The sequence below is a fragment of the Aedes albopictus genome, chromosome 1 (genome assembly GCF_035046485.1).
Source record: "Aedes albopictus strain Foshan chromosome 1, AalbF5, whole genome shotgun sequence".
Lineage (NCBI taxonomy): Eukaryota > Metazoa > Arthropoda > Insecta > Diptera > Culicidae > Aedes > Aedes albopictus.
Window position 1 is genome coordinate 255,073,573 of NC_085136.1, and position 26,065 is coordinate 255,099,637.

The 26,065-nt window shown below is 43.2% G+C and overlaps 1 protein-coding gene and 1 long non-coding RNA gene across 2 annotated transcripts in view; both read right to left on the reverse strand.

Moving 5' to 3' along the window:
* Positions 1 to 26,065, reverse strand: part of LOC109417756 (juvenile hormone esterase) — a 118,770-nt gene that overhangs the window by 9,103 nt on the left and 83,602 nt on the right. The window lies entirely within an intron of this gene.
* LOC109621804 (uncharacterized) lies at positions 12,375 to 15,633 on the reverse strand. Its single transcript, XR_003894123.2, has 3 exons — positions 14,832 to 15,633; positions 13,254 to 14,771; positions 12,375 to 13,193 (listed from the first exon to the last, which is right to left on the reverse strand). It is a non-coding gene; the product is annotated as an uncharacterized LOC109621804 (long non-coding RNA).

Sequence of the window (26,065 nt, forward strand, 5' to 3'; positions counted from 1 at the left end):
ATAAGAATGTCCGGTATATTGCCTTGCCATGCTTAATCATAGAAAAAATTCCTGAAGAAATTCCACGAGAAATCTCTTGGAGAACTCCTGGAGGTATTACAGTAAGAATTTCTGGAGCAGTCCTAGGAGGAATTGCTGGTAAAACCACAGTTGCAATTGCTTGACGGATCACAGCTGAAATTTCAGGATGAAATCTCTGAAGATGTTCCTGGAGAAATCACTGGAGGAACTTCTGGAATAATCCATGGAATATTGTCTTGAATGATGCCACCAAAAGTTCTTGAAGAAATTTCTGGAGGAATTTCTCCTTCGGGAGATTTCATAGAAGGTATGTCTCGCCAACTGTTGAACGGTACATTTCGAAATTTGAAATTAACTGTTATTTTACCAGATGATAATAAATTTTCAGATTTTCATTTTCAAGCTCCATGGGAGTTTCAGTAGGGTTTCAGAGGGGGTTTCGTTGGTCCCGGGAGTTCCTTAGGGCTTCTAAGAGGGTTTCAGGAATGTTTTATAGGTTGTTTATAGGAGTTTGTAGGATTTTTAGGGGTTTTCAGGAGTTCTCCGAGGGCGATCCCCAGGGGATTCGCGGGTTATTTGGAGGGCTTTCAAGAAGTTTCATAGGTTTTCAGAGGGGTTTCAAGGCTTTTCATGGTTTCGGGCGATATTAGGGATGTATCAACAGCAACGTCTTTGAAACCCCATGAAAACAACTGGAACGCTCCTGAAACTCCCTGAAACCCGTTGGAGCGTCTCTGAAACCGCATGGAACACCACTACTTGCCGATCTACTTGTAGTGACCGGAATCGTCCGAGTCAATGTCGTAGCCTACTCTAAGGGCCTGTGTCAATTGGCGAATTCAAATTATTTTCACTTAAACTTGACAGTTCGATAATTATTTCCTTAGGAGAACTGTCAAGTTTAAGTGTTCAACTGTCAAATTTAAGTAAAAATTAATTTTAATTCGCCAATTGACACAGACCCTAAGAAGTAAGAACCCTTACAGAAATGCCTCAACCACGTGCTACCCATTCGTCCCATGCCCTACACTACTGAATCATAGGAGATTTAAACGCTCAGGTAAGCCAGGAGGAGCAATTCAGACCGACGATTGGAAAGTTCAGCGCCCACCAGCACACGAACGAAAACGGCCTACGACTGGTTTTGCCGCCTTCAAAAACATGGCCATATGTAGCTCCTTTTTTCAACACAGCCTCCCTTATCGTTACACCTGCAGATCACCACGTTCTGATTGACGGACGACATTATCGACGTCAGGACCTATCGTGGCACTAATATCGACTCCGACCACAATCTGGTGATGGTCAAACTGCGCCCAAAATTTTCCGTCATCAACAATGTACGGTACCGGTGACCGCCACGATACAACCTAGAGCGACTAAAACAACCGGATGTCGCCTCAGCATACGTGCAGATTCTCGAGGCCGCGTTACCAGACTGCTGTAGTACAGTGAAAGCAGCCATCAACGACGCAGTCGAGAGCACCATCGGGTACGTGGAACGGTATCGACTAAACGAATGGTTCGACGAAGAGTGCAGAACGGTTTTGGTGGAGAGAACGCAGCGCGGGCGGTAATGCTGCAGTAAGGGACCCGACAGACCCACCTCTTTCGGGAGAATAACCGGCGCCTGGAAGAAGCGGAGTGCGAAGAAATAGAACTGCTGTGCCGCTCCCAAGAAACACGGTGATGGAAAGGAGGAAGCAACACTTCGATCAGCACCTGAATGGCGTGAAGAACGTAGGCCTGGGAGACCACGGCAACGGAGGAAACGACAATGCCAGTAGTGCAGCAGAGGACGGAAATGAGCCAACTCCCACACTGAGGGAAGTTAAGGATGCCATTCACCAGCTCAACACCAACAAAGCAGCTGGTAAGGATGGTATCGCAGCTGAACTCATCAAGATGGGCCCAGAAAAGTTGGGCCACCTGTCTGCATCGGCTGATAGTCAGGATCTGGGAAACCGAACAGCTACCGGAGGAGTGGAAGGAAGGGGTAATCTGCCCCATTCACAAGAAAGGCGACCATTTGGAATGTGAGAACTTCAAGGCGATCACTATTTTGAATGCTGCCTACAAAGTGCTATCCCAGATCATCTTCCATCGTATGTCACCTGAAACGAATGAGTTCGTGGGAAGTTATCAAGCCGGCTTCATCGACGGCCGGTCGACAACGGACCAGATCTTCACCGTACGGCAAATCCCCCAGAAATGCCGTGAATACCAGGTCGCAACGCATCACCTGTTCATCGACTTCAAAGCGTCATACGACAGTATCTACCGCGCAGAGCTATGGAGAATCATGGACGAAGACGGCTTTCCTGGGAAGCTGACTAAACTGATTAAAGCAACGATGGACGGTGTGCAAAACTGCTTAAGGGCTCCGGGTGAATGAACTGGATATCATTCGAATGTCGCCGGGGACTGCGACAAGGTGATGGACTCTCATGCCTACTCTTCAACATCGCTCTGGAAGATGTGATGCGACGAGCCAGGCTCGTTGTGAAACAATTTTCACAAAATCCGGTCAATTTGTGTGCTTTGTGGACGACATGGACATCAGGGATGGGAACACTCACTTCGAAAGAGTTACACTCACTTGCTATTTTCTCAGCTCAGAAGCATGCAATCAAGAAACGTTGTATGGACGACTTTTGCCTTGTGGTTTTGTCTAAAATTTTGCCGAATAGAGTAGGGGTCGTTCACGAATCCCAAAATCGTGACAGAGCTGTGAAAGCAACTCTCCACGAGGTGAGTGTAATTTACATTCACCTCGTGGAGAGTTGCCTTCGCAGCTTCCTCACGACATCGGTATGCGTGTGCGACCCCTATTATATTTGGCAAACTTTTAGACAAAATCACAAGGCAAAAGTCGTCCATACATCGTGTTTTGATTGCTTGCTTCTGAACTGAGAAAACAGCAAGTGAGTGTAACTCTTTCGAAGTGAGTGTTCCCATCCCTGATGGACATTATCGCCAGAACATTTGGAACGGTGGCAGAGCTGTACACCCGCCTGAAACGCGAAGCAGCAAGGGTCGGACTGGAGGTGAATGCCTCAAAAACAAAGTACATGCTGGTAGACGGAACCGAACACGACAGGATCCGTCTGGGTTGTAATGTGAGTCGTGAAATTCGGAGGCGCATCATCAGCGGAAATCGGACCTACTGCGGGCTCCAGAAGAAGCTGCGGTCTAAGAAGATTCACCGACGCACCAAATGCACCATGTACAAAACACTAATAAGACCGGTGGTTCTCTATGGACACGAGACAAGGACCATGCTCGAGGAGGACTTGCAAGCACTCGGAGTTTTCGAGCGACGCTTGCTAAGGACGATCTTCGACGGTGTGTGGCGGAGAAAGATGAACCACGAGCTCGCTGCAGTTTACGGCGAACCCAGCATCCAGAAGATGGCCAAAGCCGGAAGGATACGATGGACAGGAGGGCATGTTGCAAGAATGCCGGACAACAACCCGGCAAAGTTGGTGTTCGCGACAGTTCCGGTTGGCACAAGTAGGCGTGGAGCGCAGAGAGCACGAAGGGCGGATCAGGTGGAACGCGACTTGGCGAGCATCGGGCGTGACCGACGATAGAGAACGGCAGCCACGAACCGTGTATTATGGAGAATATTGTTGATTCAGTTTTATCTTGAGTTTGATGTAATACAAAATAAATGAATGAATATCGACGAAAAAAATAACCGGAGCTAATCTATGAATTACATATTCAAGATAAAATAGCATTGATAAAATATTGAGGTCAGACAAATGTTAAGGGAATCGGTTTAAAATTTTCCGAGGGGATCGGTTATTGGTCTTTGCAACCGAACTATTGTGAAAAGCGTTCAACAGGAGCATAGGCTGCTACGAGCCTCAATTGTTGTAGCATGCAAATTATACTGCTAAAAAGGCGAATAGACTAGCGTCGTGAGTTCAATCCTAGGAACAATATGTGTAAATACTGTTTGTTTACATTATCATTTTAACCAGAGCTGTTGAGATTACAGAATAAAAAAAAATAAATTCAAACATCAGTATTTTTTTTCTAGGTGCGTACGGTCCCGACAAACCGACTACCGACATGATTCCAAGGTTGGCAAGAAATTTGAATCAAAAAATATCCAGTTGATCGATGTAAACGATGTGTATGTAAATACACCTTTAAATTGGAGGATTAACATACATTCTAATAAGATTTTTAAGAATCCATACTGTTGTCAGCCCCTCAGCTACCCGCCAAAAGATGATTCAACAAGACTCGTTATCGTTGATAACCACAATTTATTTAAATTCATGGTGTCCGAGGTTTTGTTTGCATCTGTATTCGATTCACCTGTTATAGCGATCAGCATCTCTTCATTCACCTCTTAGATGACTAGTCTATCAACAGTTTTAAGGCGTTTTTCCATCTTCGTGTTTTTTTACTATCTAACTAACTCTCGTGTGATCCACGCTATAAAGAGTGCGTTTTGACTTAATTAACCTTGACTTTGAGCTTGCTGTGTGTCTTAGAAATGTACGCCCATTTGAAAGACCGTAACGAGGCATATGAAACAAAAAGTTCACCTTCTTTTCCCGCATTTTTACCACCTGCAGTGGAAGAGCAATTATGGAGGTGTGTACTACGCTGTCGCGTGAAGCTTCAGTACAGTGTTTTCTCCAAAAGTTTGGTAACATCGAAGATCACATGAGGGACACTTGGGGATATGTTATTGTAATATTACCAAAAACAAAAATACTAAGTGAAGGTTTAAAACTGGGTAATAGACCGACAAAAAAGACCTTCTTTACGCCACTTATTTTCAACTCGCTTTATTCGAAGACGCATCGTATATACCACGTACGATTGCGTACTACAGACCTACTTCCACTTAGTAATGAACGGATGACCAAAACGACACTTGCCGGTTGTCTGCAGCGGAACGGAAGTGCAAAGGCCTTCAAACTAGTTTTACCGTTCGTTCGATGGTACCACCGACGAAGGCAACGTCGAGGGGTAGGTGGCGAACGGCGTCTTGGCGTCTATGAAATGCGACAATCAGCTGCTCGACGTATTAAGATTGGTGTAGGTATGTGCTGGGACTCTGGGAGATGTTCCACAACGGAAACTATGAATAGTTTGCTCTATGCTAAGCTCAATGCCATAGCCGATATTTGGCACGTTTTGATTGTCCTCGCTCACTACTATCGCGTCATCTGAGCGATTTTAAGTTGCGTTTTACCATGGCAAATTAGCGATCCGATTCGGTCACATCCCGACCAGAATTACATAACAAGAATTTATGTCAATTATATCTTCAGTACCGTTACCAGCTTGTCACCGCTTAGACCGAGTAGGTTTCGCTCACGGTGGAGTCCCTCCCTAAGTACCTCGTCGTCAAAATATGATATCTTCCTCCTGCAAAGGCCTGGCCTTGGAATAGCCGCCTCTTCCTCTACCCGCTGCCTACAGTTGTTGTAGTCGATGTTGTAATTATCGGGTAAGTCGGTCGGGAGCGGTACTGAGACTCCCCAACACAATAGCCTCAGGGTCGGCACGCTCACGTCACGGAACTCGCGGGCAGGGAACTCTCGCACTTAAAATAGGGAACCACAACAGCACTTCACGGACAACTACACTTTATTCGGTCTAACTGGTCTGTATTTCTGGCACTTCCTTACACTCCCTCTATCTCCCACTTTCTTAATCTAACCTGACCTTATTGTTGGGGGCCCCTTTGTCAGCAACACTCCACCACACCTGTCCTCCACTGCTTCCTGGATACTGTGCGCGATGGCGGCGCGCAGTCCTTCGTACAGCTGGCGTACGCGATGGCGGCGCACGGTACTCTACACCGCTATGAACAACGGCAACGTCCTTCGGGTTTGGGGTGGCACTACATGGGTTCCTGAACCTCCTACGCGTCTCGGTCCTGCCGATATGGTGACGGATCGGCCTTCGGCTAGTTCTGTGCCGGAATTCGCCCAGATGGTCACGGAAACGACGTAGGGAAGTCGGTCGGGCACTTTCAAGTCAAAAAACGGCGGGGTTCTGTAGTCCACTTCTCTGACACTTCTTCCACTTTTCAACTTTCTCCAATAACTCTGCATAAAACTTTCCAAACTTTTACTTCTGTCCAAACTTTCCAAACTTTTACTACTGTCTTAGTCGACGAACTCTGGGCAAGTGCTAGCATACCGAATCGTTGACTGCCTTGAGGTTCATGACCTCGTTCCTCGGTCATTGCCCTCTCCAGCCATCCCATTTCTCAATGGCCCCGTTACGCCACCCCTCATGGCCGCTCAATGAGTGGTAACCAGTCCCTCTGGTGGTGGGGTTTTCAACTACAGTGTGTAGTATTGATGGTTGCTGTTTAGGGTGGTGGAGCCTGACGTTGTCCTATCTAGCCTATCGGGAGCTTTTAGCTGGGTGACACCTACACTAACCACGAGTATTACCTGCCATATTACATTTTTACATTTCACGCATCACAAATCACGAAGTTCTCGGTAACACTCACGACACAAAATAACCAACACTTACAATGTCGATACTGTAGCGAACCGCCAGATGATCGCTGTAAGTGTAGCCATCGTCTACCCTCCAGTTTGAACTACATACTTGTTTGGCAAGGACTACAAAAGGTAACATCAATAATCGGTTCCGCACCGTATCGATTAAAGGTACTCCTGGTATCGACATGAGCCAGGTCAACATCTAGCATGGCCAGTGTCTCTAGCAGGATCTGACCCCGCTGGTTGGTGAAACGGCTTCTTCATTCTACGGCCCAGGCATTGAAGTCACCTGCTATTACAACCGGCCTTCGCCTAGTCAGCACGATCGTCATACAGTGAACTGCTCGATCGACCACCGCAGAGCCGTATAACAGCTATTGAAGAAGACCCCGTTTACTTTGGCGACCACGAAACCTTCGTAAGTAGTATACACCAACTCCAGGAAGGGGTATTTGTCCGTCGTCCATATTGCGATAATTTTACAGACTCATCCACGACCGAATTGCCGTTGCCGGCGGGTACTCGATATGATAGGTCCGCTATGATGGAGATATCCGTCCCCCACAGGAAGTGGCTGACATAGCAGATGCTGAGCTGCGTTACAGTGTTTCAGGTTCAGCTGCGTTACCTGCACTGTGATTTGTCAGCAATGGCTCTTCTGAAGGCCGGGCATCTCAAACCTTCCTTGTGCCTTGAGCCTTATGACCTTCGCCGCCGTATCGTCTGCACAGCTTACTCCTATCAGGGCCTTGCAGTTTCATGACAGATAGCTGAAACAAACATCCGGTGTGTCATGCAAGGTCAGTTAGCATACAGACCAGCCCACCTTTAGCTTCCCAACTTTAACAGACTTATTTGCGTCCGCCACAGGTAGCTGTACCAAGGCTACCTGTGTCCCTGCCGGGAACTTTCGTAGCCCAACGGCTGCGTTGGCCACCTGAATCTTGCACTGTTGCCGCAGTACCGTGACGAGCTCTTCCGCTTCGGTGATCTTATCTAGGCTCATCCACCTTCAGAGTCGCTTCCATTGTAAGGCCCCTAACCTCGACCCCTTCGCCAAGGACATCTTCCGCCAGACTTTTGCACGTGGCGCCCTTGCGCTCCTTGGCGCGCTTGAGCTCGAGAATCATGAGCACGTTTAACTCTTCTAAGATTTTAGGTCAGGCGCACCACGATAGCGTAGTGTACGTTCAGCGAGGCTGTCTGGATCATATTGACCCCAACATCCTACTAGGGTTAATACTACGCACGCCGGCTTCCAGGTTCACTAGCTTGGCGTCACTTCTCATCGCCTTTAAGACTTCCGAGTACTTAGACTCTTCAGTCTTGATGACAAGCGCATCACCCTTTTCGCGCTTAGCGGGTACTCTCCTAAATTTCTACATTCGTTTCAACCCGTTATGGCCGTATCGCAAGCGAACGTAGAGGTGCCACTATGCTCCTGCACGTCCTGCGATTTCTTCTTCTTCCGCTCAACTATGGTACAAAAGCCGTTCTCCTCCTGACCCACCCTAACTTGTGGATGCTGTGGTCCTATCAATCAGTGGTCGCTACCCCCTGTTCCCTTCGTTCCGGACGGGCCGGCTTTTCAGGCCCACCCTTCCCGGGATTCCGGCACGCAATCGCTTGCACCGCACTTTTTAGGCTGCCCGCGGAAGCAAAGGCCTCCGTCTGGGTAGACTTCGAAACCTTCAATTTCATGGGCTCTGCCACTGCCGCAGTTCCCACGCACGAGTGTCTCATGGTCTTGCCTGACCGCCATTATTGACTTAACCGTTATGTGGCCGGAAAACTTTTTGCTTTTTTCTAGTCGTTCCAGGAATTCTTCGATTAATCCTCCTGAAAGTGCCCCAGTGATTCTTCAAGGACATCCTCCAGGAATTCCTTCAGGGTTTTCTCTAGGGAATCCTCATAGAATTCTTGCAGGGATGCCTCCAACAATTCCTATAAAGATTTCTCTAGGAATTTCTCATGTTTCCAGGAATTTCCCCACGGGTTCCTCCAAGCATTTCTTCAGGTATTCTTCTAGGGATTGCTCAAGGAATTCCTCCACGGATTTATGTAAGGATCTCTCCGGGCATTTCTCCAGGATTCCATTCAGGGACTCGACCAGTAATTACCTCAGGAATTCCTTCAGAAATTCCACCAGGAATTGATCCAGGAATCTCTCTACGAATTGATCAAGGAATTCCTCCAGGATTAACTTCGGAAATTTCTACAGTAATTCCTCCATGAACTTCTCCTGGAAATTCTCCAGGGATTCGTTCAAAAATTCTTTCATGAAATTCTTCAGGAATTCCTCCAAGTGTTTTTTTTTTCAGAGATTTGCTTTGGGTTTCCTTCGGGATTCCTTCGGGAATTCTTTCAGGAAATCTTCCAGAAATTTACCAATAAATTTCTCCCGCATGAGTTGCTCCAGAGGGATCCAGGGATTCCTCCTGAAATTCTACCAAGAATTTACCAGGTATGCCATCAGGGATTCCTTTAACGATTCTTCTAGATATTCCTCCAGGTATTCTTCCAATGACGCCTCCAGTAATTCCTCCAGAAATTCTTCTTTTTGGAATTGTTCCATAAACTCTTCTGGGAATTCTTTCAGAAATTCCTCTGAGAGTTCCTCTAGGAATTTCTTTTGGAAATTTTTCAGAAATTTCTTCATAAATTCCCCCAGAATTCCTCTAGAGATTCCTACACGAATTAATTCAAAAACTCCTGCAGGAATTCTTCCAGGGATAGTTCCACGGAATACCTTTCAGAACTCTTCTAAGAATTCCTGCAGGAGTTTCTCCTGAAAATCCGCCAGGAATTTGTTCAGAAGTTTTTCCAGGCATTTGTTCTGAGGTTCCTCCAGAAATTGCTTCAGGAAATCCTCCAGGGAATTTTCCAAGAATTTCTCCAGAAATTTCTCTAAGGATTCCTCCAGTAATTCCTCAAGAGATTTCTTCAGGGAATCCTTAAGGAATTCATCCAAGGATTGCTTCAGGATTTCTTCCATGGTTTGATCCAGGAATTCTGTCAGGAATTTCTCCCGAGGAGTCCTCCAGGAATTTCATTTGGTATTCCTCCAGGGATGCCTCCAGAGTTTCCTCCTGGTATAACTGTCGAAATTCTTCCAGAAATTCCTTCAGGATTTCCTCCAGATCCCGCTAGGAATTGCTTCAGGGATTTCTCCAGGAATTTCACCAGGGAGTTATCCAAGAATTTCTCTAGGGATTCCACCTCTAGGGATTCGTCCAGAAATTCCTTCAAGAATGCTTCCAGAAATTTGTATAGGATTTCCTCAAGAGATTTTTTCAGTGATTCCTCCCATAATTGCTCTACCGACCAGCCCCCTCACCCCTCCCCCCCCCCCCCCCCCCCTAGCTATGACAATGCTCTCTGGTCTCCCTAACGGAGACCTAGCCAACCCACTTCTTGTGAAGGGGTTAACCTCGCTACACTGCAACCACAGAGAAACAGACATTACACTCTCATCACTTCCCATCGATCAGCTTTTTAACGGTTGATTCAAATATTCAGTAGTAGGTCGATCGACCACTCGCGGTGCTGGTATCGTTTTTGCTCCCTGTTTGACATTTGATCACTACGTTGTTACGTGTTACGCCTGTTTCTCTGTGCTACAACTTTGTTGATTATTTTTGTTGTTATTACTCATATTAAATCCCATGAGTAGCACAATTGAGGATGTCCAGGTACCTCACAGGCTCCGTTAACTCCGATCAAGGATCTTTTTCACACCCTCGATTTCTCATTCCTCGGCATGGGTCGCTTGACACATTGAATTGGGGTTAGTAGTCGTTTTTGTGGGGCTGTTCGAGCTCGCTTGGAAGTTAACCATCAATGTTAACTTCTTTTCCCGATCAGCCTAGATAGCTGTGTAGTGTCGATAGCGGTTGTCTCAATTGGCTAAGAATAACACTACGGACCGCCTGATCCAGTGGTAAGCAGGGATGGCATTCACCATTTGCAAAGAGTTACATTCACTTGCTACTATCTCAGTTCATAAGCATGCTATCAAAAAACAATGTATGGATGACTTTTACCTTGTAGTTTTATCTGAAAGTTTGCCGAATATCATAAGGGTCACAAACGCATATTTAACTCGTGAGCGAGCTGTGAAAGCAGCTCTCCACGCCGTGAATGTAAATTACATTCACGGCGTGGAGAGTTGCTTTCACAGCTCGCTCACGAGTTAAGCATGCGTGTGCGACCCTTATGATATTCGGCAAACTTTCAGATAAAACTACAAGGTAAAAGTCATCCATACATTGTTTTTTGATAGCATGCTTATGAACTGAGATAGTAGCAAGTGAATGTAACTCTTTGCAAATGGTGAATGCCATCCCTGGTGGTAAGAGTCCACTAAACAGGTGACCCCTAATTCATGGTGTCATGCGGCTTTATGCTTACCGTACCAAGGAATGAATGTTTAGGGGGTCTAATAAAAACCTAACCACAAACGGAACCTGTGGAGAATTAGGGCGTCCTCCACAGTCCTTACTGCGCTAACCGGAGCAATGGTGCAGTGGACCTTGCGTTTCTCCGAGATAATCAGTTGCCCTTCTTAAGTCTCACATTTGAGGCTAAATAAGGGCGGGATTATTCAAATGTTGTAAATCAGCTTACATTACCACCTATATGGGTTCGCTTAAGGCGTTTTCGCCATTGGCGTTTTTCAATTGACACCGATTTGGTTTGTCGTTGATGTTTCCTTTTTGTGCTGTGATTGTGAAGAGTGTAATCATGTATAGTTTGGGTAGTGGCTACGGCTAGGAAGATCAATTTTCAGCGTAAAAAGCGTGCGTAGTCCAAGTGGCTCTACTTCAGAGAGTTCATTTTCGTAGGGTAACTTCTGTATAGTTTATTACCTTGTGAACCCAGTTTTGCTTCTTTCATTATAAATAAAGTGTCGTGCCTCGGGCATGCTATATCTTAGTATATGTTACCGCGACCACTGTGCGGTGCGGCAGTTAGTCCAGTGTGTGAAGCACCCGGTTCATCCCTACGCACCGATACACTTCACACTGCTCGATTGTGAATAACATTACTACGATGGTACACACGTTGTGTCTGAATCAGCCTCAGCAGTAGTCAGTTAGCGCAGTTAGCGAGTACGTAGTAAGTGCTCTTTATAGTAAAAGTACTCTGTAGTATAGAGATTTAATCGAATTGTAGCGCAGGTTAAATAGTTTATAGTTACACAGACATGTAGGTAGATTATATTTTTTTTTCTGAATGCTATTGAATTTATCGAAATATATTTGCAGCTTTAAAGCTGCCTAGTTTGGCGACTACAGGAACTGTGTTTCTCTCTAACTTGCGCCAAGAGTATGTTTCAACCTTTCCTTATGGATGCCTTCAAGCAAGCTCTTGTATTCAGCATCTTTCGCTGATATTTGGCAGTATTGCTACGATGGTTACATCATCTGAAATAGCTCAAACATTAATTTGAGATGCTTCAGTTTGATGGATTGCTTAGGTACATAGTATAGTTCATGGATAACTTAACATAGAATTGAACCTAACGCAGCTCTGCATTAGCAGAATTTGTCATGAGTTGACTGATTGGCATGTGTCAGATGAGGAGTCTCCATTCTACCTTCTTTGCACTTTTTAGTGTTCCTTCGCAAAATTTGCGTATTCAGGCGTTCCTGTTCAATAAACTAGGGAACCTATACTAATTGGTTGCGACCAAATTTTATAGATAACTCGCTTCCATTGCTACTCCAAGAGAGTTTCATGGTTTCATTGTGGTTTTGTACCTACAACGTCCTCCATTGTGATATACCATAACTATTGCTTTAAAAGAACCTTGTCCTCTGCGGTCTGTGCGGACCGCAAAGAGGAACTCTGATCTGTACACGTTCAAAATATCTCCGGATAAACCATTCTTTTGTATAGTTACGAATCTCTAGCTTCCGTCCCGAGAATTGCTGCTATATAATCGACTTAGTGGGCCCGAAAAAGCTCTGCTTACTTCAAATCACCAGGAACAAATTGGGTTTTGTCCTATTTTTCTCCAGAAGGATTTGAGTATTTCAAACATGTTTTGACTAGTGTTTTGAACTACTTTCATGGCGTGAAATTACTCCATAGTTTTATCCCGAAAGGGTGCGTGCGTTGTATAAACAAGGAATGAGTTCCAGATTTATCTGGTTACCTCGTTCTTCCTGAAATGCTTGAAACGCATTGTCGATTATCACATCTATGATGTTCGTATGGCTAACATGCCTTGTTACAGTTTTTTAAAGTCCTCTCCTGACATCATCAGAAGTTGCTTGGCCACTCTCTAACTAACTTGAAAGTGAAACGATAAGTTCTAATTTAACACATTTATTGAAGTGGAACCACCCCTTTTCTCCTCCTAACTCCTATTCCCTACTTTCCTACACCTTTGTTCTCTTCACTTACATGTTAACCAACTCTGCTTCACTTTTAAGCGGGGCGCCCCGGTATCCACGCCGCTTGCTCCCTAGCCAACGTTCACGTTCCAGAACGTTCGTCGGCGTCCCGACGCGTTCTTCACTCCCGCTCATCATGCGTCGCGTACCGCCGGCCGGCCGCGTGATCACCGAAGGTCACCAGCTTCCCTCCTTTCGACGTAAAGGTGTATATGTCCGCTCGTTGAATCGCCAAACCACGTGTTACGAATAGCACAATAGCCCGGAACAAAAGGCCCTGTCGAATGGTGATTTATTATTTAGCTACAGTTCTCATTCGGTTTTCTATATAGCCTACCCTTTTTTGGGGCCCTTTCCAAAGCTTGTTTGGCGTAACTTTGAAGTCCGGTGTTGGTTATTGCGCCGCTGGACACTTCACGACGCGAGAAACGTTCTTTACGGACGAACTACAAAATAGCGCCTGATCTTCCTCGGCGATTAGCGTGCACTGAGGCAAGAGGCTGCACGCGCCAATTGATCCCTCGTCCAAATTGTTGGTTTCGTTCGATATACTTCGGGTGAGTGTCATACTTGAAGCCTCCGTGTAACTCACTCTCTTGGCGATTGCACAGCGTCCGGTGATCTGTTGTCGAGACTTGCTCCCATGCGCTTTGCAAAAGTTGAACCTTCGTGGCACTGTCTAGACGATCGCTGTTCGTGTGATGATCGTTTGTCGAGGTTTGCCTCTACGCACTTCGCGAGGGTCGGTTCTTCGTGGTCCGTCTCTGTCATGTGCGACTCATCGACGGCGGTATTACAACACGTGTTGAACGTATAATGGCTTTGTCGGTGTTGATTGAGCAAGCTAGCGGAACATTTTAAAGCAGTCTAATCTAGTTGGATCTTATTTTTAATAAACGATTGACTAATTCTATAAATTTACCAAATATTTTATGCAAACGTTACACAATTCCCCCAACAAACGAGAATTTTTCAAGAATCAAAATGTTTCGATTCTTGAAAAATTCTTAGAGAACTATAAGACGCTATGCTAAGAGGTCGGTTAACGGCAGCGTGAATCACTAATGTACCTTGAGCAGACCTCAAGAATAAGTTTGACTAAACCAACTAAATAACGTAAGCCTATAGCTCACCAGATCATATTCTAAAAGCTAAAATACCACAAATCCACATAATAATCGCGCCAGCGAGTCCTGGCAAATAGGGTGTGATCAGACGCCATCATACCGTGGCCAAAAGCTGCCACTAACAAAGCTCTTGTTTGCACTCCTAAGTCTCTCTTCCACTATACAACCGAATCTAACCTTAGTTTCTCATATAAACTAGTTCGTTCGACAAATAACAATTATCAACAAATAAACATTTGCAGCTAATTTTCTCCTAATAATGGGTTTTTTGGTTGGGCGCCAATGTTACAGTTTTTTAAAGTCCTCTCCTGACATCATCAGAAGTTGCTTGGCCACTCTCTAACTAACTTGAAAGTGAAACGATAAGTTCTAATTTAACACATTTATTGAAGTGGAACCACCCCTTTTCTCCTCCTAACTCCTATTCCCTACTTTCCTACACCTTTGTTCTCTTCACTTACATGTTAACCAACTCTGCTTCACTTTTAAGCGGGGCGCCCCGGTATCCACGCCGCTTGCTCCCTAGCCAACGTTCACGTTCCAGAACGTTCGTCGGCGTCCCGACGCGTTCTTCACTCCCGCTCATCATGCGTCGCGTACCGCCGGCCGGCCGCGTGATCACCGAAGGTCACCAGCTTCCCTCCTTTCGACGTAAAGGTGTATATGTCCGCTCGTTGAATCGCCAAACCACGTGTTACGAATAGCACAATAGCCCGGAACAAAAGGCCCTGTCGAATGGTGATTTATTATTTAGCTACAGTTCTCATTCGGTTTTCTATATAGCCTACCCTTTTTTGGGGCCCTTTCCAAAGCTTGTTTGGCGTAACTTTGAAGTCCGGTGTTGGTTATTGCGCCGCTGGACACTTCACGACGCGAGAAGCGTTCTTTACGGACGAACTACAAAATAGCGCCTGATCTTCCTCGGCGATTAGCGTGCACTGAGGCAAGAGGCTGCACGCGCCAATTGATCCCTCGTCCAAATTGTTGGTTTCGTTCGATATACTTCGGGTGAGTGTCATACTTGAAGCCTCCGTGTAACTCACTCTCTTGGCGATTGCACAGCGTCCGGTGATCTGTTGTCGAGACTTGCTCCCATGCGCTTTGCAAAAGTTGAACCTTCGTGGCACTGTCTAGACGATCGCTGTTCGTGTGATGATCGTTTGTCGAGGTTTGCCTCTACGCACTTCGCGAGGGTCGGTTCTTCGTGGTCCGTCTCTGTCATGTGCGACTCATCGACGGCGGTATTACAACACGTGTTGAACGTATAATGGCTTTGTCGGTGTTGATTGAGCAAGCTAGCGGAACATTTTAAAGCAGTCTAATCTAGTTGGATCTTATTTTTAATAAACGATTGACTAATTCTATAAATTTACCAAATATTTTATGCAAACGTTACAGCCTATTCATGTGAACTCACATGCCTCCCAATTTGGGATGTCCACAGTGACTCTTTTACACAAAGTTGTATACGTTTTCAAGAAAGTACTCGCTAAAACGTAGTTTTTGCTTGGGTGATTTCTTGAATATTGAGGATGCTTTCGATGACGTGCCTTTCAATGCCATATTGAAAGTCGCATGACGTCACAAGCTACCTCCAATGATCTCCCTTTGCGTTTACAGTGTCCTTTTCAGGGCACTGATTGAACCCGTTGTGGTATGGGCTCTCGTTGCGCTTATGCGTTCATTCCCTCTTCTAGGGTATCTTTTCCTATTTTATCCCCTTTCCCTTTCCTAATCCCATTCCATCCCTTGTCCCATTCTCCCTCAGGTAAATGATCAAATAGGCTTATATGTATGGCGATGACACAAATGTCCCAAATGGAGGATAACTATTCTTAGCCGGCGACTACACGTTTGTCTCGTAGAAGGGGAGAAGGGGAGGGGGTCGTTAGGCTCCTGGACTACACTCGTCACTCAGCCAAATAAACCTAATATTATCATAGGGTCCAACTTATGAATTGGCCTTTAAACAATTCATAACGGCTAGAATGAATTTCATAAGGTCGGTTTATGACGCAGAATCGACTCACAGTTTGGCTTTTATACACAATTAGCAACACGAAATTCTCAAGCGTCGATAGCCGCGTGGGTTGGGCACGAGCTCAGTGATCTCGACGTTCATGGATCGATTAGAGTCTGCATCATTTTACGATTTTTCTGCTCTTCTCATAAGTTTATCTTATGTAATTAGGTCATACTAAGCATGTTCAATTTTCATAAGGTATTCTTATGGCATCCATACTTTACAGTTATGGCTAAATTTCATGAGGTATTTTGATGAATTTCGGTAGTTTACTTCGCTGAGTGTACTGTTCTTCTGCCCCGTAAGATATGGTATGGGGTCCCCGGTAAGATCCTGGGTAGGTGGAGATCCGTAAGCGGATAGAGCCTTACTTGTGGGGGATGCCCGGCTATTTCGTGGAGTGCCGTTTGGCCGAACGCCATTTGGGTAATTACCATCTGGCTAAAAGGGTTATTTGGTCGAATACTGTTTGGCCGAATTACGAGCAAAAGAAATGCAGCGGATCCTGCCCAAATTCTTGGAGTTAGGGAGCGGTGAGGCTAATTAGAAAGCTGAAAATACTATCGATGATGTTATGCAAGAAAATTCCGAGTGAGCAGTGCCATTGAGCTATATCAATCAATTTAGCATGCAGATACATGTTTTACCCTTAGGTATCGATTTGGCATGGACTAACTCCATTTTACCTTTATGATTCCATAAAAAGCGGTACCCACTTAAAATTATCAGCCTATCAACATCCCATTCGATTAGATAATCCCTCTAAGTCAATGTTAAGTTTTGTCTTCTTTTTAACTGACTAAACTATGTTGCAGTGCAGTATGATGCAACACGCGAGGGACATGTATGATGCGGCGCGGTTGATGTTGAAGAGCCCAAGGGGTTCAAATGTCACCTACCTCTTCGCGTGGATGTGGCATAAAAAGCCTATACCCACATGCTGACGTCGAGTTTTGTGGTTCTTTTTGGCAAAGTAGGTCACTGACCTACAGAGGCGTTACAGCTCTGCTGGAAGTTGCCGCAAGAGCCAAAGATTTAAATGATCGCGCGTTAATTGCAGCTACCGCGTGCTGTCGCGGCGCGGCTCCATCATCATCACCACCGGCTTCCATCTGGTTAAGGGTAATGAAAAACCATCAACCATCAGCTACTAAATAAGTTATGGCGCTCTGGTGAGTGGCGAAATCGACGCGTGTTTAAACTGCAAGTACACATAGGTTGGAACCTACTTCAGCTGCCGCAAGTAGGTATACGTGTAAGTTGTTAACATTTTTGGATATACCTGCCTAGCGATTGTATGTGGTGCGAAACTTTGGGCAGCTACCATGATAGCTGTTGATTGTAATGTTCGTAAATGCTCTTTGTGTGGAGTCTTATCTGTAATACATTTGAAAGGTTGGAGGCAGTTATATGTCGCAGACGAAATTTATGATGATTGGTGAAGGACAGGTCTGTTGTGTGGTGAGAAAAAAAAATACATGTGACTGTGCGACTAGCATTGTGCTCCACTTCCCGTGTCTAATCGAGTGAGCAAATTGAATTTGTACTGCATGATCTGTGGTGAAATAGACCATTCTGTTTAGATCAAAGGCCTATGTTCTACACAATGTTTTCCTAATGTCCATGAATATAAACACATCGGTGGACTAAATAGTGTCTGTTCAAAAGCATCCAGTAGTCAATCGCGTCAGTTCTACTTTAGGAGGCCGTCCTGCTAATGCGGTGTAGGTACCATGCTATCAAGTTGCATTTCTCAATTACTGCGAGAAATAGGGTAATTCATCAATTGTTACACAATTAGTAGTGTTTTTTTTTTCGTTTTAATTTGTTTTTTTTTTGTAATTATGCACACGACAGAAGAAAAGTCATTTCTTATACTATCCTTTGAATTGCAATTCCGTTACATCTCATTTTCTAATAGAAAAAAGTTTCATGAAATAAATTACAGAGAGTTTTCGAAGAGGGTTTTCCGGGGCATTTGAGGGCTTTGAAAGAAGTTTCAGGGGGTTTTCAGAGGGGTTTTAAGGACAGACTTGTTAGAATCCCAATATGGCCACCACAATGACCGACTTTGGCACTTACTCACGATTTTGAGGGCACAAATCTCTTCGTAAACAAAAGCAGCGCACCTGAGCTTCTTATTTTAAGCTTATTACAAGTGAGCAAGAACAGAATAATAATATGCATTGTTGTTTGAAGCTTGCTTCTTGAGATTTGTGCGTCTGAAGTTTTGGTGCACTGTAGAACTGGGACTTTAAGACGTTTGTCCTTAAGGCACACCAGCGTTTCAGATGATACAAGGGATAAATCCCCTGGAACGCCCTTGAAACCAAATGAAAGCCCCGGGAACACACCTGGAACGCCCCATGAAACTCCTTGAGATCCCCTGGAACGCCTTTGAAACAGCATGGAGCCTCTGAAACCCCTTGACAAGCCCTGAGACCCTTAGAAAAAATTAGAACGTTCCTCAAATCCCTTGAAAACTCCAGGAATGCAAGGGATGTTTGAGAAGACCAATGAGAAGATTGACAGTAGCAAAACTGAGCTGGTGGAGCGTATTGCTGAAGTCGAGAGTCAGTTGAGTAGCGTCAGAGAGGAGTGTAGTATCAGCATTAATAAACTCGAGGAAGCTGTAGGTAGCGTACGACACGACTTGGAGCGCACTGTTGAGACTGTGGATCGTTCGGAGAAGCGCGATGAGCTTATTATCTCGGGAGTCCCTTTTCAGAGTAACGAGAACTTGTCCAATATTTTCCACAATATCTCTCTCTGTCTCGATTATTCTGAGACCAACTTACCACTCGTAGAATTGAAGCGTTTGGCCCGACAACCTATTGCTCGCGGTGCGATCGTCCCGATATTGTGTGAGTTTACTCATCGACTTGCCCGTAATGAATTTTATCGCAGGTATCTCAACAGGCGTTCTCTGTGTCTACGTAACGTGGGATTTGACAGCGACAATCGAATCTACATCAATGAAAATTTGACAAACCAGACAAGAATCGTTCGAGCTGAAGCTATTAAGCAAAAGAAGCTAGGCCATCTGCAGAGTGTTACCACGCGTAATGGAGTCGTTTTTGTAAGATTTGATGAGTCTAGGGATCTAGTAGCAATACACAGTCTTCAGCAATTGACATATCGGAATTTTCTAATTATTAGAACGGTATGAGGTTTTTCTTTTTTATGCTGGTTCTTTTGTGTAGATTTGGCAGGAAGCATTTAATGTAATCGATATTATGATTAGTTTAAGTTGTATGCTCTCTTTTACTGTCTTAGTCATCAACAATATATCTCTCATCTCCGAAGTGGTGGTCGAACATTTTGAAAATGGATAATGGAGTTACGAAAGACTTTTGAAGGTAGTAGCGTTGATGTAATCTGCATGACCGAGACGTGGTTGGATAACTCTGTTAGCGATCAAATGATATGTATAAATGGGTTCAGACTAGTCAGAATCGACCGTAACAGACGCGGTGGTGGTATTGGAGTATACATCAGACGTGATCTTTTCTATCGTGTACTGAGTAAGCTCACGATAATTGATAGTCCTGAATCGATGCCGCTGGTTGAATATTTGGTATTGGAAATTGGTGTAGGTAGTCACCGTCTTTTGCTAGCCGTTTATTATAATCCACCAGAGACAAATTGTGCCGATATTCTGGCAAAACACATTACAGACTACTCGCTGAACTATACTTCGTGTTTTTTCATTGGAGATTTCAACACTGATCCTCGGAAACCGACACGTAGAGCAATGGCATTTAATGATGTCTTGTGCAATATGTCATTTGCAGTCGTGAATTCGGAGCCAACGTTCTTTTTTAACAATGGTTGTTCATTATTAGACCTCCTGATTTCAAACTCTCCTACTCTAGTATTGCGTTTCAATCAAGTATCCATGCCAGGAATTTCGAATCATGACCTTGTTTTTGCGTCACTGGATTTTGACCGAGAATATCATGAGGATGGTTACTGGTTCAGAGACTACTACAACTTTTTTTTTATTCTTAATCACTTAACCTAATTTACAGCTCTATTGTCCACTGGGGCACTACGTGAGCAATTTCAATTGACAGCTGCACTTACATTTTGTACAACGCCTAGATTCTATTCAACTTTATCGAACTGGTTGCCTTTCTGCTGCTTTCACTTTTTCTACTTTATACCAAGTAGAATGTTGAGCACAACGATGATGATGGATGGCCGTTGCTCTTTTCCAGTCCGATTGAGGGTCCATTATGAGTAGCAGTTCGGCGATGTTCAGGTATCCGGGTTCGTTTGAGCCATGGGGCTCAGAAGAGGGTCAGTGTCAGTTGCTCTCGGGGGAAAAGCAACTGACGAAAAATTGCAAGTGCCGGGGCTGGGAATCAAACCCATGACCATCCGCATATGAAGCGAACGTGTGACCAACTACGCCACGGGCCCCGGCTACTACAACTTTGTCAGCGACATGCTTCGAACTCATTTTCTATCACCCGACTGGGACGATTTTTTACAAATTAATGATCCCGATGTTTTACTACATGTAGGTACCTAATTCCCGATTAGTTGATCTTCACGACCGGTTCTTCCCGTTAAAGTTTAGGAAATCTAGGAAAAATCAATGATTTGGTGGACATATTGAAAAGGCCATGACATAAAGAGAACTAGGTTATCGAAATTGGAAGCGAACTAAATGTAGTCAGCACAAAGCTCAATACCATCGCTTGAGGAATCGTGTCAATTTTCTAGTATCGAAAGCTAAATGTGAATATGATAGGAATAAAATCAACCTTAATCTACCTATGAATGAGTGTAATCAGTTTTGTACCTTTTAATTCCGCCCTATGTTGCTTATCCTTTGACAGATACGCGTATTTCGACTACCACTTGTAATCTTCCTCAGTGTCAGTTATCCACTGAAGAAGTCATCGCATTCACCCCGCTTTTATATTAAAATCCTTCCGCTACTATTGTTACCTAAAAACTACCTTCACCTTTTTTTACCTCTACAAAAGTACCTAGTATGTAGCTTATTTTGGTACCTATGTATTCCTATCACGTGCACTGCGCTTAGGTATGAATTTAAATAAACGTGACTGACCGTTTCCCTGATCCTTGTTAAGAAGTAATGCCGCCCTTTCTTTGTGGATTTCTAAACTTTCCGCTACGTCAAGTTTCCAAGATGAAGATACATTTCGCAGGATACTAATGTTATCCTTTGTCAACAGGTGTTCATCTTGGAAAACATGTTCTGCCACTTTCGATTTAAATTCATACGCTAAACCCTTTTCTAACTCTTTACCCGCTTTCTTAACCTCTGCAATATGTTCTTTGAATCGAATTTCAAGCGTTCTTTTCGTTTGTCCTATGTAGATTTTATTGCAATGTGGACATGTTATCTTGTAAACTCCCGCTTTGTTTAAATCACTTACTTTATCTTTTGTTGATCCTAATAATGACTTAAGTTGACAGTTCCTGCTACTGAAAACTAAATCTATACCCAAGTTTCTGAATTTTGATTTTAATGGTTTCGTAATATTATCATCAAAGTTTACCGCAACCCTTTTTAACTCATCTTGTTCAGTAGCAAGAGTTGTCATGCTTTTTCTAAATAAATCCCTCTTTTTCTTATCGATAATAGCCTTAACTGTACTATCGTTATATCCATTGAGCCTAGCCGTTTCAAAAATATAGTCCATTTCCTTTTGTTTGCCTATATCACTTAAAGGAAGAGTATGCATCCTGTGAATCATATGATGGAAAGCTGCCATTTTGTGCTGATAAGAATGATTAGAAGTTCTGGGAATAATCCTCATTGTATTCGTTGGTTTCCTATAAATTTCGAATACAAAGTTGGACGATTCCCTGACAATTAGAAGATCCAAGAACGACAATTTACTATCCTTCTCTTCTTCATGGGTAAATTTAATATCTTTATGAATGCCATTGATTGCTCCAAGTATCTCTGGCAAACTCTCTTTCTTGATGACGCTAAAAACATCATCAACGTACCTCCACCAACGCTTAGGTAACAAATCTTTCTTTTTCAAAATACTCTCAAGATTTGCCATGAATAATTCGCTCAGAAAAGGAAACAATGGATTACCCATTGGTGCTCCTTTTGTTTGTTTGTAAAAATTCCCTCGGAAACTGAAATAGTTTCCTCATACTGGCTAAGAAGCCAATCCTCCAAAAGATTTATAGCTTCTTTTACCGGCACACTTGGGAATAAAGCAGTGACGTCAAACGAAACCATGATTTCATCGTCTTGAATATCACCAGAGGCTTGCAGTTGACTTGCAAACTCCTGAGTATTATTCACCGAACGACTCTCAAAAGCTTTTGGCATGGATTGGAATTCTTTCACCAGCCATTTTGCAAGTTTATGGGTAGGGGACCCTTCCGCTGAAATAATCTCTCTCATTTCGTTGCCCGGTTTATGTATTTTTGGTAGACCTTTGATTCTTGGCAGAACTGGATTTGATACTTTGATACGACTAGTGTTATCCCCAATGATTGCCTTACATTCCTTAATCGTTTTATCTACATGTCTCACCATTCCAGGGAAGGGATCGACCCTCAACTGTCTATAGGGACCAGTAGTTATTTTTTCGTTCATTTTGTTATCATAATCCTCTTTGTCCAAAATAACTACTGCATTCCCCTTATCCGCTTTTACATAATATACCTCTTTTTCTTTAAGCTCTCTCAAAATCTTTACCTCCTTGCTGTTTCCTCTCTTTAGTTGACCTCGGTTAACCTCTAGTACCTCTTCTGTAATATTTCTTGCCGTTTCTTGTAACTGTGCGGGTATGTGTGATGGCAGTCTCAACATCAATGATGGCCTGCTCCACATCTGGTTTAGTAGTAACCGCATATGCTAAACCCTTGTTGAGAAGCGTCAATTGTTCTTCTGAGAACTGCTGCGTCGAACGATTAACCACAAAACCTTCAATGGAGTGTACCTTCGGAGATGCTTTAACTACTATATTTTGTGTGTTACTCTTATTTTTCAAATTTTGGATCTTTTTCATATGGATATCCTTCTTTCTACGTGCCTCACATTCCTCTGCTTCTTTAACCTTGGTAAGAAAAAGAGGAAATTCCCAAGTATATTCTTTTGCCAACTTTAAATGTAAATTATAACATTGTAACGTCAGCAAATCCAATTTTGAGTAAAGCTTCTTGATACTAGATTTAATAAACTCAGATTCCATCTTCTTTATAATACCTTGTGGAACCTGTCCTCTAACCTTAATCTTATGACTTACTGGAGTAAGACTAAGTTTTCGGCATTCACTAAGGAATGCTATGTCCTTTTTTAATCCTGCGATCGACTTCTTCAGTTTAATGAACGTCGCAATCAATGGCATTCATAAAGATATTAAATTTACCCATGAAGAAGAGAAGGATAGTAAATTGTCGTTCTTGGATCTTCTAATTGTCAGGGAATCGTCCAACTTTGTATTCGAAATTTATAGGAAACCAACGAATACAATGAGGATTATTCCCAGAACTTCTAATCATTCTTATCAGCACAAAATGGCAGCTTTCCATCATATGATTCACAGGATGCATACTCTTCCTTTAAGTGATATAGGCAAACAAAAGGAAATGGACTATATTTTTGAAACGGCTAGGCTCAATGGATATAACGATAGTACAGTTAAGGCTATTATCGATAAGAAAAAGAGGGATTTATTTAGAAAAAGCATGACAACTCTTGCTACTGAACAAGATGAGTTAAAAAGGGTTGCGGTAAACTTTGATGATAATATTACGAAACCATTAAAATCAAAATTCAGAAACTTGGGTATAGATTTAGTTTTCAGTAGCAGGAACTGTCAACTTAAGTCATTATTAGGATCAACAAAAGATAAAGTAAGTGATTTAAACAAAGCGGGAGTTTACAAGATAACATGTCCACATTGCAATAAAATCTACATAGGACAAACGAAAAGAACGCTTGAAATTCGATTCAAAGAACATATTGCAGAGGTTAAGAAAGCGGGTAAAGAGTTAGAAAAGGGTTTAGCGTATGAATTTAAATCGAAAGTGGCAGAACATGTTTTCCAAGATGAACACCTGTTGACAAAGGATAACATTAGTATCCTGCGAAATGTATCTTCATCTTGGAAACTTGACGTAGCGGAAAGTTTAGAAATCCACAAAGAAAGGGCGGCATTACTTCTTAACAAGGATCAGGGAAACGGTCAGTCACGTTTATTTAAATTCATACCTAAGCGCAGTGCACGTGATAGGAATACATAGGTACCAAAATAAGCTACATACTAGGTACTTTTGTAGAGGTAAAAAAAGGTGAAGGTAGTTTTTAGGTAACAATAGTAGCGGAAGGATTTTAATATAAAAGCGGGGTGAATGCGATGACTTCTTCAGTGGATAACTGACACTGAGGAAGATTACAAGTGGTAGTCGAAATACGCGTATCTGTCAAAGGATAAGCAACATAGGGCGGAATTAAAAGGTACAAAACTGATTACACTCATTCATAGAGGGTATTCTGCTTAGAGGGTTCGAAAAGTCGGTACAAGATCTTAATCTACCGTCGAAGCAGCTATGGAACAACGTAAGAAGTTTGGGTGTGTCTGATAAACAAGCAGTGTCAGAGATTAGTGTGCATTCACCGGAAGCTATTAACAATTATTTCTGTTCAAATTTTTCGCTTGATGAAGATGATGGACTGTGCGTTCGTGGGGTTTCACCTGGTTTCGAATTCAGAGCAGTACATGGTTACGAAATAATCAATGCAATTTTTTCAATTAAATCTAATGCCATTGGCTTAGACAATATTCCATTAAGATTTCTCAAAATTATCATACCATATGCTATTCCATTTTATGAACACCTTTCCAACAGAATTATCAGCACAGAAAAATTTCCTGCTGATTAAAAATGTGCTAAAATCGTTCCGTTGCCAAAGAAGCTTGGTAGTGATGCTATTACGAATCTAAGGCCTATAAGTTTGCTCAGTTCTACATCTAAAGTTTTTGAAAGTTTGATAAGAGATCAGATATCCGAATTCATTGACAGGATAACCCTTTCCAATCAGGGTTCAGAAAGCGTCATAGTACTGATTATGCACTTTCTGTGGATGGAAATGGAGTTGCGCTTTTACTTTTGATTGACTTTGCTAAAGCCTTCGATAGTGTTGTCCACAGGAAACTTGTTAATAAACTTAGCTCGATCTTTCGATTCAGTAGTTCAGCTGCAAACCTTATTAAAAATTATCTGTATAATAGATCTCAGGCGGTTTTTGCCGACGGTATAATGTCCTCGTTTCAGCCTATCAGGTCTGGCGTTTCCCAAGGATCTGTTCTTGGCCCGCTTCTTTTTTCGCTTTTCATTAATGATCTCCCCGCTGTCCTTGATTTCTGCTCGGTTCATCTATTCGCGGATGACGTACAAGTTTATTTTTGTTCAAACGGAGAAATTGATATTCGCATTATGGCCAACAAAATAAACCACGATTTGAACAAAATCACGCAGTGGTCTCGGAAAAATTCACTCCCAGTAAATCCACAAAAAACGAAAGCAATGCTTTTAAGTAGACTCAGATATCCTCCAAATATTCCTGCTTTGGTATTTGATGGAGTTCAGGTTCAATTTGTAGATCGTATGGTGAATTTGGGAGTCGTCTTCAAAAGTAATCTAGAATGGGATGGACATATTAACTCTCAATGTTCGAAGATTTACTATTCTCTTAAACGGTTGAACATTACAACGAGGCACTTGGGTATAGAATCCAAGAAGCGCCTTTTCAAGACCTTATTGATGCCTCATTTTACGTATGGAGACTTTATTTACACGAATGCAACAATTGGTTCTCTAGATAGATTACGGGTAGCTCTGAATGCTTGCCTCAGATATGTTTACAATCTCTCCCGATTTTCCCACGTTTCTCATCTACAGGCTTCCCTCTTAGGTTGTCCTTTTATCAAGTTTTACAAGTTCAGATCCTGTATGACTCTTTTCAAAATCATTAAAACAAAAACTCCG